Here is a 13,875-nt window from a genome sequence, read left to right as displayed (position 1 = left end):
TCCTTGGACACAAACATTTTACTGAAAGAGACATTACATCATGAAAAGTCATGTTTTTGTAGGACCCTTAACCCTGACCACCCCACAATTATGTAAGAGACTGTGGCATACTTAACCTGAAAAGACGTTAGCAAATGACTACACTGATGTCAATGCACAACTACTCCTCATCTGTATGATGTTTTCAGAGAAACTTTACTGTTTTCAGCAAAATCTCTCCTATATTATGTTTCACTTTTGTAGGTGAGCTATGATTTAGTAAACCTTAGTTTTGGACTTGTTGCACTCCACATAAGCTCCCATTCTTCACATAGCAGAAAAAAAATATTTTTAGCAAGTGATTCTGAAGATTATTTTCACATATTTGAAACCCAGATAGCTCAATTATATTTTCTACAAAATGTTTGCCCAATAAATTGTTTTACCATAATTGACTGTTCACTATGTTTTGTAGGGATCTGTGTGGTGATTGATGATTACATTTTTGTAGGGATGTGTGTGCCTTGAAGTCTGGGATGTATGTTGAAGTGTTAGATTACAGGATCTCAGAGGAATAGTAGTACATTATTAATATTATTTTTGAATTTTTAGAAATTGCTATTTCTCTGAGGTAGCGTGACCTCAGACTAACAATATTAAAGTATGGGCTTGTTGCTAAGGGTACACACGGGAGGTAGGGGGTTGTTTCTTTAAAAAAAATGTCTTTGGAGTTTTGTGTATAATATTTGCATAAAGCTTTCTTAGTTTTGAGCACTCATGTTTAGTTGTTTTGTGTACACACTCAAGTAGATGTGTACAAATTTTGCCATGAATTCATATTTAGAGCAGTTGGATTTCAAGCAATAGTAGTATAGCGTAATTTTGGAATCCATTTTTCCATAAAATGTTATAACATTGCCTACTAAATGATAATACATTGTATTATTCTGTTTTCTGATTAAACTGCTGCCTCAATTTGCTCCAAATGGCTCTGTGAAGGTATAATCAACACGCTAAATCATTTTCCTACATTTTTGTCCTCAGCTCTCTTTCATCAGCTGAGAAATTGTCCCTAGGACTGCTGATTTAAAAGTGTAATACTTTGTATATTTTGCATTTAACCACAAATATCTGTCCACTTGGTCAGATCCTTGTTCTCTGATTTTTATTGCAAACTAGTGTTGCATGAGTTGTCATTCATAGTCAAGTTTGAGATCAAACAGGTTTTTTGGGTGAATACCACTGTCAACAAAAGGTATTTATTTGTTAAGACGTGTATTATCTATATCAGTCTGTCTGTTGTCTTACATGCGTATTACCTTATAGTGAAAATTTCTTCTATCAGATATTTTACTGAATGTTTCTGTAAGTTATTTAACACCACTAGGTTTAGTATTGATAGGAGTGCCGGCACCTTGTACCATATCAATTAATGACCATGTGATTTTTAAATTTTTGTAGTATTTAAGGTAATGGCTTGCATTGAGACACTGTTTCACTGTTTTCTGAAGAAGTTGGAGCTGTGTCCGATGAAAAGCTTTTTTAGGTGCTTAAAATATACTATTTTCTTAAATCGTTTGAATTTGAGGAATGGACTGTGTGTTTTCACTATTTGAACTACCTGCCGGCATTGGCGCGTAAGGAGGAAATAAGGACAGCTATGAAGAGAATGAAGAATGGAAAGGCTGTTGGCCCAGATGACATACCAGTGGAAGCATGGAGGTGCTTAGGAGAAATCGCAGTGGAGTTTTTAACCAGATTGTTTAATGAAATCTTGGAAGATGAGAGGATGCCTGAGGACTGGAGAAAAAGTGTTTTGATACCTATCTTTAAGAATAAGGGTGATGCGCAGAGCTGTAGTAACTACAGAGGGATAAAACTGATCAGTCACAGCTGGAAGTTATGTGAAAGAGTAGTGGAAGCTAGGTTAAGAAGGGGGTAATGATTAGTGATCAGTAGTATGATTGGTTTCATGCTGGGAAAGAGCACTACAAATTCAATGTTTGCTCTGAGAGTGTTGATGGAGAAATATAGACAAGGTCAGAAGGAGCTGCATTGTGTCTTTGTAGACTTAGAGAAAGCATATGACAGGGTGCCTAGAGAGGAGTTGTGGTATTGTATGAGGAAGTCAGGAGTGGCAAAGAAGCATGTAAGAGTGGTACAAGATATGTACGAGGGTAGTGTGACAGTGGTGAGGTCTGCAGTGGGAGTGATGGATGCATTTAAGGTGGAGGTGGGATTACTTCAAGGATCAGCTCTGAGCCCTTTCTTATTTGCAGTGGTGATGAACAGGTTGACAGACAAGATTAGACAGGAGGCCCTGTGGAATTTGATGTTTGTAGATGACATTGTGATCTGTAGTGAGAGTAGGGAACAGGTTCAGGAGACCCTGGAGAGGTGGAGATATGCTCTAAACTGGAGAGGAATGAAGGTCATCAGCACTGAGACAGAATATATGTGTGTAAATGAGCGGGAAGATAGAGGAATGGTGAGGATGCAGGGTGGATGAGTTTAAGTACTTGGGATCAGCAGTTCCGAGTAATGGTGAGTGTGGAAGAGAGGTGAAGAAGAGAGTACAGACAAAAAATGGTGAAATGGGTGGTGAAGAGTGTCATGAGTGATTCATGACAGACGGGTACCAGTAAGAGTGAAAGGGGAAGGTCTACAAGAGGGTAGTGAGACCAGCTATGTTATATGGGTTGGAGATGGTGGGATTGACAGAAAGGCAGGAGTCAGACCTGGACATGGCAGAGTTAAAGATGCTAAGATTTGCAGTGGGCGTGACGAGGATGGACATGATTAGGAATCAGTATATTAGAGGGTCAGCTCAGGTTAGACAGTTTGGAGACAAAGCCAGAGAGGCAACGTTGTACTGGTTTGGACATGTGCTGGGGAGGGATGTTGGGTATATTGGGAAAAGGATGCTTATGACGTGCTGAGGAGGGATGCTGGGTTTATTGGGAAAAGGATGCTAAGGATGGAACTACCAGGTAAGAGGAACATAGGAAAGCCTAAGATAAGGTTTATGGATGTGGTGAGAGAGGACATGCAGGTAGCTGGTGTGACAGAGTAAGATGCAGAGGACAAAAAGAAATGGAAACAGATTATCCGCTGTGGTGACCCCAATGGGGACAGCCGAAAGAGAAGAAGAAGAAGAAGAAGAAGAAGAAGAAGAAGAAGGTTTGCATTTAGGAGTGTAAGGAAGTAATTTTTATTGTTTTCAATTGTCTTCACTTTGGTGAGATTTCAAAGCTGTTTGGATTTTTTGTGGTTCTTTTGTGTTTCATATTTTAACCATGTTGACCAGGCCTTATCTCTATTTCTCACCAATTCTTTGGTTAAATGTTTATGCTATGGGGCAAGATTTACCTTCACTCATTTTCTTCTTACTACAGCCATTATATTTAGAATGCTAAAAAATGGTTGGTTAAACTGTAGTGTTGCTTCATCATATGGAAAAAATTTAAGGTGGTTTGTGTTACATGACTCCAAGGCCACTACAAATTTATTTTTCCTTGAACTGTGTTGTGTTCTGTACATTGTTAAAGAGGTGTTGTTTTTTGAGTGGATAAGAGATGCTTGATGACATATGTCTGAAGGTGATCACTAATAGGGTTGGGAAATATTACAGCTGATATAATTTTAATGGGATCTTATGTAAAACTCCAGTCTAAGGCGATGGTTTTAGTATTTTTTTATTTATGTGTGGTGGGAGTTGTGATGAGATGGATGGAGCCATATAGGTTTATGGAGTGTATTTAACTTTAAGGTAGGTGTTAAGCAGTTCAGCATTATTAAACTGAGGGAAGGACTGTGATTAAGAGGTTACCAGTCATGAATTGGAGAAAAGTATGGCCACTGCTCTATCCTGTTTTCCCTTTTCTTCCTATCATTCTGCAGCATGCCAAAAGCAAGTGGGAGTGTTTCCTCATCTTCTATTTATGGTTTTAACCAGGTCTCACTTACTGAGAAGAGATAAGGTGTGTGATGTGAAACCATGCATGGTAGTCATTTCTATATTGCATATTTTTCTTGCATTGATATTGGTAATATTTAGCTCATTTACTGTATACATTGGACAGATTTTTCAGCACTGGAATTAATATGTAAACAGGTGGAATTTTTTCAGGGCCTGGGTAAGGGTGCATGTCCTCAAGGTGGAGGATTAGGCATGTTGAGGTATGTTTGCTGGGAAACTGTTTATACATGGGTCAGTTGAGCAAAAGCGGTATAAGGTGGTGAGTATGTGCCTCACTGAGGTGCATTCATCTGCAGAGGTGGACATATGTCCAGTTATAGTGGAAAGGAGAAATTAGTATTGATTTGTTGCTTAGGTGTTGGGATGAAATACATGAATTAGTGTATCTAGTGGGTCTGAGGTCAAGGTACAGTTTGGATTGATAGGATGTTATGAGTCTGACTGATATTATCTGCCAGAGTTATTATCACTATTAGTTTCCAGGAAATCTTAATGTGGTTAACTTTAGTAATTATCAATATGTACACACACACACACACACACACACATATATATATATATATATATATATATATATATATATATATATGTATATATATATATATATATATATATATATATATATATATATATATATATATATGTGTGTGTGTGTGTGTAATTAAAGGAGAAGTAGTTAATGTGCTGAGTTGAACCAGATTATGGTCAAATACGGACCTACGTAAGATAATGAAACAGAGCCACTCCCCCCACTATAGCCAATCCATTGTCCAATTAGTTGGTCTTCCCTCCTCATTTACCATAAACACTGTTCAAAACTGCAAGTCTGCATAGTATTTTGTTCTTGTTCTTACCTTTTACAATGATAACAGAGATTCAGATTTAAAGTAAAGGTTTTATATCCAGCATTTTAATACAAATGATGATGATCAATTGCTAAACAATACAGTCTTACATGGAAAATGGACATAAGATGATCAACAGTACATGTATTTTCCCTTGAAACTCACATTAATTAGAAATGCAGTGAAACTCACACATTCATTGGAAATGCATATGGCCATTGGTGGATTAAGTGTATCTTTGGCGCTGGGGTGTTTCCCAACCATGGGTCCCCTGCTCACAATTTTAGGACCATGCCTAAATCCAAGTGCTCTTTGTTCACATTCCTGATTGTTTTAAATTATGTTTCTTTTTCAGTACAACACTTCTTATAGTGGGTTTTAAATTTGTAGCTTTGGACACTTTTCCAATAGGAAATGAAACAAGATGAACAAATATTGACAAAAGTACCCATTTTATAACATTTCAACAATAAAAGGCCACTCAAACTGCTGTTGTTATAATCCAAAAATATCTTTACTCAACAATTACAGCCGCTTTATCAACTGTGTACACATCAAGTGTCAGATTGTGATAAAAATGGCCTCAGTGAAGTATTCCAATTTGCTTTACACAAATATACACTATAATTGCAGAGACAGACCAATGACTTTTTAACTTTATCAGCTCTGCAAGGTCAGACATTTTGATTCAAAGAGATCCCCCAAATCCAGCAATTATGCTACATTGCTGACTGCATCCTTCTCAGATGTCTGAGTCAAACAAATTAACAATAATAGTGGCCAATGTCACATATTTCAAATTTGTTTCACAGAAACACACAGTGACCAAAGTATCACAACTTAATTCACACACATATGCACTAGTTCTGAAAACAAATGATCAGATTATAAGAACATAAGGCACCTTTATCAACAAAGAGCCTTCTGCTGCAGTTATAGGGACTTTGTTGACTGTGTACACCTCTTATTGTTATAAAGAAATACATTGCATGTAATTTATCTGTAGCTTTGGATAAACTGAATGGAAATGCATAAAACTCCCCAGCATCATATCATAATATCCAGTCAATTATAGCATAATTTAAATAGAAGAGTAGTTTTGAGAGCATAAGAAATATTAACCACCTGATAAAATATGCTAAGTAAATATTCACAATCTCTGCAGAAGTAAATGTCCTTCTGAATAATTCCACATTAAACAGAACTATTGCTAATGCAGAGGTTGCTGCTGGCAAAAAATGATTGGATTTCAGTGCTCCTTCTACAAATGTAGTGTCTGCTGCCCTTGAAGAATACATTGCCTATGTTACATTAAAATAGTGTGCCAGTGATATTGTTATAACATTTTTTGAAATAGATTAGCTATGTGATAGGGAATGGCTAGCAAACAATGGAAACAGGTTCATAGTTACTAGGCATGTGGTCCTGGAGGCCTTTATAGGTTCATAGGTTCATAGGCTGGTACTAGGCTATTAGGACTAGGGCCTATACAAGCCTAGCCATAACAATTCCCTGGCTATTTCTTCCCACACTATTTACTTCCCTGGACCCCTGTCTAGCAGGGCAACTGACATGATCCCTGGGGTGAATTTCCTTTCTCCCATCCAATCATCAAGGTTCCTTTTGAAGAGGGCCAAAGAGGCACTCTGCTTGACATGTATGGGCAATCTATTCCAGAGTCTGGGAAGTCTCTGGGTCAGGAACCTATCCTATTATATTTAAAGTGACTTTCCCAAATTCCCAATTGCTCCAAAGCACTGTTTGGTTAAGTGACTTACTCAATGTCACACTGTAGGGAAATGAAGATGAGAATATTCAAACCTTGGCCCTTGCCTCAGGAAGAAGCTCACTAACAATTCAGACCTTTAGTCCTTTGTGCTAGCTTACAAAGAAAGTTTGTAACTAAATCTAGAAATCCTTTACAATCTAGTCTTGTAGAGAAGATCGCATCACAGTAATATGCAACAATAACTACACAATAAATCTTGAAGATCAGACAGTTCTGATCATCACTCCAAATAATGCATAATATATGACTTGCCAAATGCCAAATACCAACCCTTTTGCAGTTGCTGGAGGCTGCAAAGAAGGTACTACAAAAATATGTTACTAAAATGCAACCTGTATACACTACTAAAATGCAACAAAATTAATAAAGCAAAGCAATCATAGACATAAATGCTGCAGCAGCTTTTGTTCAACAACCCACAAGTCATACAAATAATAGAAATATTACTTTATATAACATACCATTTTGGAGGAGGTGGCTTTCATGCTTGTAGGCACATACATATTATTTTTGATCTCCGTATGTCTTCTCTGTCATCAAGAATACCATTCTCCTAACATCACTCAGTACAGGTCTGACCTGCTTGAATGGCTAATAATGCTGTATTGCTGCAGCATACACCTCCATTGTCAACAAAGCCATATAATGGACAAATGGAGTTGTATGCAGTGTTATGAATCAGGCCTCTGCCATCCATATCAAGATTGCATTACCTGACCCCTGCTAGCCATATCAATATCACATTATTTGCACTCACTCCACGATTACCAAAAACACTGTTCAAACCTGTCAATGTACATACTGTTTTGTATTTTAGTATTAAAATTATTACAGAGATTTGAAGTTAATTTAAAACTTTTATTTCAATATTTACAAAAAGAACACATATAGCCATTTTCTAAATAAAACAAAGCAAAATATTTTCACACTGTAAACAGACTTACTTGAGAATCTGTGAACTTCTCTTCCTTTAAAGCTCACATTTAGTGAAAATGCATCTGCAAACAATTAAACTACAAAATATGTGCTTGTATTCATACTCAAACAGAATATAGTGAAGTGCTGATTAGTGTTTATATGAATTCAAAACACAAATGTATAACACAAATATCCTTTTTCAGGAGCAGCCCAAGAGTACTGCCAGGTGAAATAACTTGGCAGAGTCACACAGAAGACAAATGAAGGCTGAGGGAATCGAAGCATGTACTACAGGAAACAGCTCTTTGACAGTTCATAGCCTTCTTCATTTACACTTGTTGTAGCCAAACTCATGCATTTCATGTCTGTCTGCCTGCAAAGAAAACAAGTTAAATCAAAAATGTATTCATAGTTAAAATGTTGACATTAAAGTCATAGTTGTCATGCTGTCCAGTTTATTCACAGATAAGTAATAAAAACCCTCAACAGAATAAGTTAACAAAAGGTCACATCCAAAGAGGGCACATATTACATTATCGAACTTTTAAAAGTTCAAACGTCTTATGGTTGACACCATATGATCGAACTTTAAAAAGTTCAAACGTTTCAACAGAAACCTCCGAACAGTGTGGAATGGGAAGATTTCCCTTTCCTGCACTGTAGTGTGATCTCGGAGTCAGTATATTTAAAGGGGGGATTAGGGGGGGTGCAACTCCCCACATGGGGAGAGCAGGGAGGCTTGCCCCCTGCTTACAATGGTCAGATAAGTTTTGTCTATTGTTTTTTTTTTTTTTTGTTTGTTTTTTTTTGCTTTTCGAACTTTTAAAAGTTTGATTATATGGCTTGACCATATGACGTTCGAACTTTTAAAAATCGATAACGTAATATACACCCATCCAAAGAACAGGGATCATATGATGAAGCTCCTTTTTAATACAATCAGTTTCCTTTTTTTAACAGTGTAATTATTGTGCTTTAATAGGAATTTACTAGGCATGCACACCAGGGGACCATTTAGGAGCCTTTTCCAAATTTCCATTTGCCACAAAGCACTGTCTTGTTAAGTAATTTGATCAAAGACAGAGTATAATTGTGAGGCAAAGTCAAAGATGCTCTGCAAAATTGAAGTCAGATAAGAGTAGACTACTCTGAATCACTTAAAAGGTTAACATGACCACATCTTTTGAGTCAGAATGCACTTTTTTAACCACAAAAACTGTGAATCTCAAATGACTGGTATTGACCAGTGGCAGCTGGTGACTTCAAATCAAAGGGGGCTACAGAATACAGCTGAATGGGTGGGGCCAATGGGAAGGAGTGTGGTCAACTAGAAAGGGGTGAAGCTGTGCTCAAAATCACAAAAACTGGGGCATTAATTAAATCCGCTACCCTGGGTGCCAAACCATCATTATGAGAGTCCAATCAAGACAAAATGAAGTGTAGAAGAAAAAAAATATTTCAATGCATTGGCTACATGACAGCTTACTTAATATCTAGATGGAAACAAAAAGGTTGTGAGGCATGAAAAATACATTACTTTTTAAATACATTACTGGAATGCCAGTCAACATCAAGTATAAAAAAACAAGCAGCACTCAACTCAAACCACTTCTCCTTGCACTGCATTTCTAATTGTAATTTATATTCAGCTTTATAAATGTACCAAGTAACATGCTGAAAGTAGCAATCTCTTGTGGAGGGATTATTAGGAGGAGCCAAAATTGGGGACAGCTGAGAAGTTTGGATATACCTAATTCTATAAAGCAATTTATTTGCATGTACCTCTATACCTTGCATGTACCTCTATCTGGACAAGGTCAAATATATTGGGGGAACATACAAACAGTACTAAAAATTGGTCTTGTATAAACTTAGACAGTTGACAGAATAACAGGTCTTGCTTTAGCATGCATTTTTCTGAAGAGTATGAAGTCTGAAACTCAATGTATGTCATTTAGTGACTTCATTCCTAAATTATTTCCCTGAAAACTACACATTTTATGAGGAACAAACCAAAAATAAGAAGCAAAAATCTATTCATTCTGCAAACATCTGGACTGTTAAGAGGTATAGTTCAGCCGTGGCTGTCTGAGTTGGCCGCCCCCCCCCCTCACAAAATTATGGTCAAATGGGGCCTCCCCCCTGCAGCTATTCCAATGTCCCATTACTTGGCTATTTTGCCCCATTTACCATAAACACTATAATGTGTATACGGCTTTACTTCTCCAATGATTATGATTGGGATTTCATTTAAAAGTTTTAATTTATATTTTACAGCACAAACACTAATAAATATCTGCTAAACAAAGCAATGCATTCTCACAATGAAAATAGACTGCCCTTGAAACTCACATTCATTGAAACAGCATTAAAACCCACATTCAAAGAAAATTGCTAGTGGCAGATAAAGATTGTATTTGGGTTGTTTTCAAATCATAGGCCCCTTGCACAGGAAACATACATGTGTTCTTTGATACACCTTCCTGATTGTATTAAATTATATTCCTTGTATAATACAGTACAGTTGTTAGAGGGCATTTTAAATTTATTGTTTTGAACATTTTTCCAGTAAACAATGAAACAAAATGCATGCATCAATAATGACAAAACTGCCCAATTCAGAAAATTTTCATCATAAAAGTCTACTCAAACTTCTACAATCCACCAGTTTCAGTAAATATGCACAATCTCTGCAGAAGTAAAAGTCTTAAAAATTAATTCCACATTAAAAAAAATCTGTAACTAATGAAGAGGTTGCTACAAGCAAACAACTTTATATTTCAGTGTTTCATCTACAAATAAAGTGCCTGTTGCCCTTGAGTAATAAATTGCTTATGTTGTATTAAAAATGTAATAAGCTAGTAATATTGCAATAGGGAATGGATGGCAAACTGATAACAGGTTCAACATTACAGGTATGTCCACCAAAGAGGACATTCTCAGGACTGCAGCATCCATCCCTTGAAAAGTACAACGCAGTACTGTATCAGCAATGCATCTGTATACTGTGGGAGTAGTACCCACAGCCTTCGGCATCGAAAGCAAGTCAACTACCTGTTGTGCTATTAACAATGCAAGCAAACTCAGCATAAGCAGCAATGAACTTCTCTTCAAGCTCTCAGGTCCTTTTAAAATCCACTCGCCACTCAACTGTATCTCTCAACTTTGAAGCACAAAAAGTCTGGAAAAAGCCAACATTTATTGGGTGGGGACAATAGCCCAAAAACTAGGGACACATTTTAAATATTGCTTGTATAATCTTGCAAAGTGCTAGAATAAACTGCTGTGTTTTCAGCATGTATTTTACTGCCAAGTCTTGAACTCAGGACCCTGTGCAGTACAGTGAGAGCAACATAACACTATGCCATATCAACTGTTTCGTGAAAGACAGGTAGACTGAAACTTAAATGGCTATCATTTAGTGAATTCAGTTCTCACCATAGCTCTGAACCTCTTAGCACAAAACACCTAGACAAAGCCAATAATGGGGGAATACAGCCCCCAAACATGTTCAGTGAATTCAGTTCTCACCATACCTCTCAACCACTTAGCACAAAAATGCAGTTGTAACTGCATAGACTTCTGTGATCTTTGGTATTGCAGGCTGTCTTACTAATCCAGACTGTCTCACCAGCAATCTAGATTCTGTGTGTATTCTCCTGGGACTGGTTCAGCAGCAGTCCGGACTTGGGAATCTCTACGAGTGCACATGTGCAAGTCACAGAACTCGCATTTGTTTTATTTAGTTTTTTCTTTGTTTGTTGTATTTATTTGTCTTACTTTTGTATGGCTGGGGGAGCTGCAGTCCTTCAGCCCAATAGCACGAGCCACCCCTGGTATTGACCAACTGCAATCCTCAGTGACTGACCAAAGAAAAGAAAAAAAATTGTTAATTTAGGTCTAGCAGTTGGTGTTAGGATTAAGGCTCTTGCCTTCTGAAGCTAAGGTACAGGTTTGAGTCTATATGACTCTGTACAAGGCACTTAACTAGATAGTGCCCTTAACTTGGGACATTGACCCCTCCACACATATGCACATACCTTCTGGTCACATGTGGAGTAGTTCAAATCACAAACACTGCTATTAATGACTGTTACCATCTACCTTATTGTTAAAGTGCAGTGCTCTCTCTCTCCCATTCAGCTCTTTATTGCAGCATCACAAAAATTCATAATATTCAACATTTTCTAGAAATATTTGCATCAAGAAAAGAAATTCCTGGTCAGAGTGCTAGTTAAGAAATTCATCATTCATCTCTCAGATCACACACATGAGAGGTCAGGATGGAGAGATAATAAAATCAGCAAGCAAAGGACAGTAGTATTGCTGAAACTGAATTCATCCTCAAGTCAGGGCAAGTGCCTTCATGAGGTAGGCCCATTTTTTTTTTTTTTTGCAAAATTTCACCAAGACAACACTGATATATAGATTGTATTTTATACAGCATATTATATGGACAGAAGTAGATTAAAAAATAAAAAAGACAGCTGAGTACACAAGTCCCAGGGTAAAAATTGCCCAATCCTGCTAGGCACACTGGCACCAAGACTGTGAAAAAAATTACACTGTAGAATTTTCAAGACATGAAAACATTCCTACAATGGGGTTAGGCCAAGCTCAGGGGGAGGATGGCCTCTCTCTTGTAGAAGGAAGTAGTAGTCCACAAAAAGCACAAAAACTGACAGGCCAAAAAACAGCCATAGAGAAGAAAGAGTGGACTATTGAGGATTAAAAAAAAGAAATTATGTATTGTTACTTTTATGCAAGAAGCCCAGAATTTCTACATAGAAGATATTCAAAAACATTAAGAGAGAAATTAGAGGAAAGGAAAATACTTGCATGTCATTAATACAACAGATTCATAAAAAATATTATATAACAAAAAAATGAGTAATTTTGAAAAAGAAGTGACTAAGGCAGTGTCAAAATATAAAAAAACAAACAAAAAAAAAACCTGGAGTTTATTGAAAGGTACAAAAAGGAAAACAGGACATGATAAAGAAAATGAGATCTAATATGATGTAATATGCAAAGGGGAAAGCCAAACTAATCGGAACAAAAAAAAATAGTTCAAAAATATTTGAAGAGAAATACAGGCGAAGGCACCCAGATATAGAAAATTTCACAATACAAAAAATAAGATCATAAAGTGGGGGGTGTAGCACAGAAGATTAGTAAAATAGAAGTTAAACATATAGAAGCTGAAGTTCTGGAATACCTGGGAAGTGAATGATTTAGTGTGAAAAGTCTAACACAGGTTATGTCACAGCATGATGAAACAAAAAGTCACCAAATTAAGGAGAAACAGGTGGAGCAGGAAACACCTGTAGAAGAAATATGACATGGGAAAGAAAACAAGATTTAATATGATGCAAAATTTCTTTCAAAGGAGAAAGCAAAACAAATCAATACAAAAAAGTAGTACCAAAGATATTTAAAGAGAAATGCAGGCAAAGACATTCAGATATGAAAATTTTTACAATACAAAAACAAAAGAGAAAGAAGAAAAGAGGATTAGTAATGGAGAAGCTCAAGAAATAGAACTGAAGTTACGGATTACCTGCAAAGTGAAAGATTTAGTATAGAAAATCCATCTCTGGAATAGTGAATATCCAAATTAAGGAGAAACAGGCAGAAAGGGAAACAGTTATAAAGTTATAAAGATGCTACAGAGCCTTCATTAGGAAGCCAGAAAAAAGTTCAATTGGAGTTGCACAGCAAGGGAGGAAACAGGAAACTGTGGCAATTCTGATGTAGTCACTGTTGAGGAATGATAGGCCAGTGAGTTACCATATGAAAGAGCAATGGATGATGCAGGATGCACTCGAAGAAAATAATTCACGGGAAGATATTCTGGAACATTCTGTAAAATGACAGCAGGAAACAGAGAGCACAGAATGTGCCCTCAGCTTAGAAGAAAATGATCTAAGGGAAGAGTTGCTTGATTTAATAGAGATGTATAACTGTATTAAGATTAATGAAAGAAATAGATTAGAAAAAGTCAATAAGACCGAAAATGATAGACATCTGATAAAGCAAATGAACACAGTAATCAAGACTATTAGCAGGCATTCATGCCACATAACAGACGAACATAGGATATATTACTGTGCAGCTAAATTAATAGCAGATAAAGTCTTAACCACAAAAATACAGGGCAATAAGGAAAAGGAAGGGAAGAGATCAAATGCCATTATGGAAGTATCAAACAGAGAAAACTATAAAACAATTAAAACAAGAAGTGTTAGAAAAGTATAGAAGAGAGCACAGATCAATAAAAATACTTAGAAAGATAGATTTGATAAAAGCAATGCTGTGTATTAGAACAGACCAGGATTTATTGTACAATTACAAATAATAAACTA

The sequence above is a fragment of the Protopterus annectens genome, chromosome 6.part0 (genome assembly GCF_019279795.1).
Source record: "Protopterus annectens isolate FY-2018-M chromosome 6.part0, PAN1.0, whole genome shotgun sequence".
Classification (NCBI taxonomy): Eukaryota; Metazoa; Chordata; order Ceratodontiformes; family Protopteridae; genus Protopterus; species Protopterus annectens.
The sequence above is the reverse complement of the archived record's forward strand: the minus strand, read 5'-3'. Positions refer to the sequence as shown.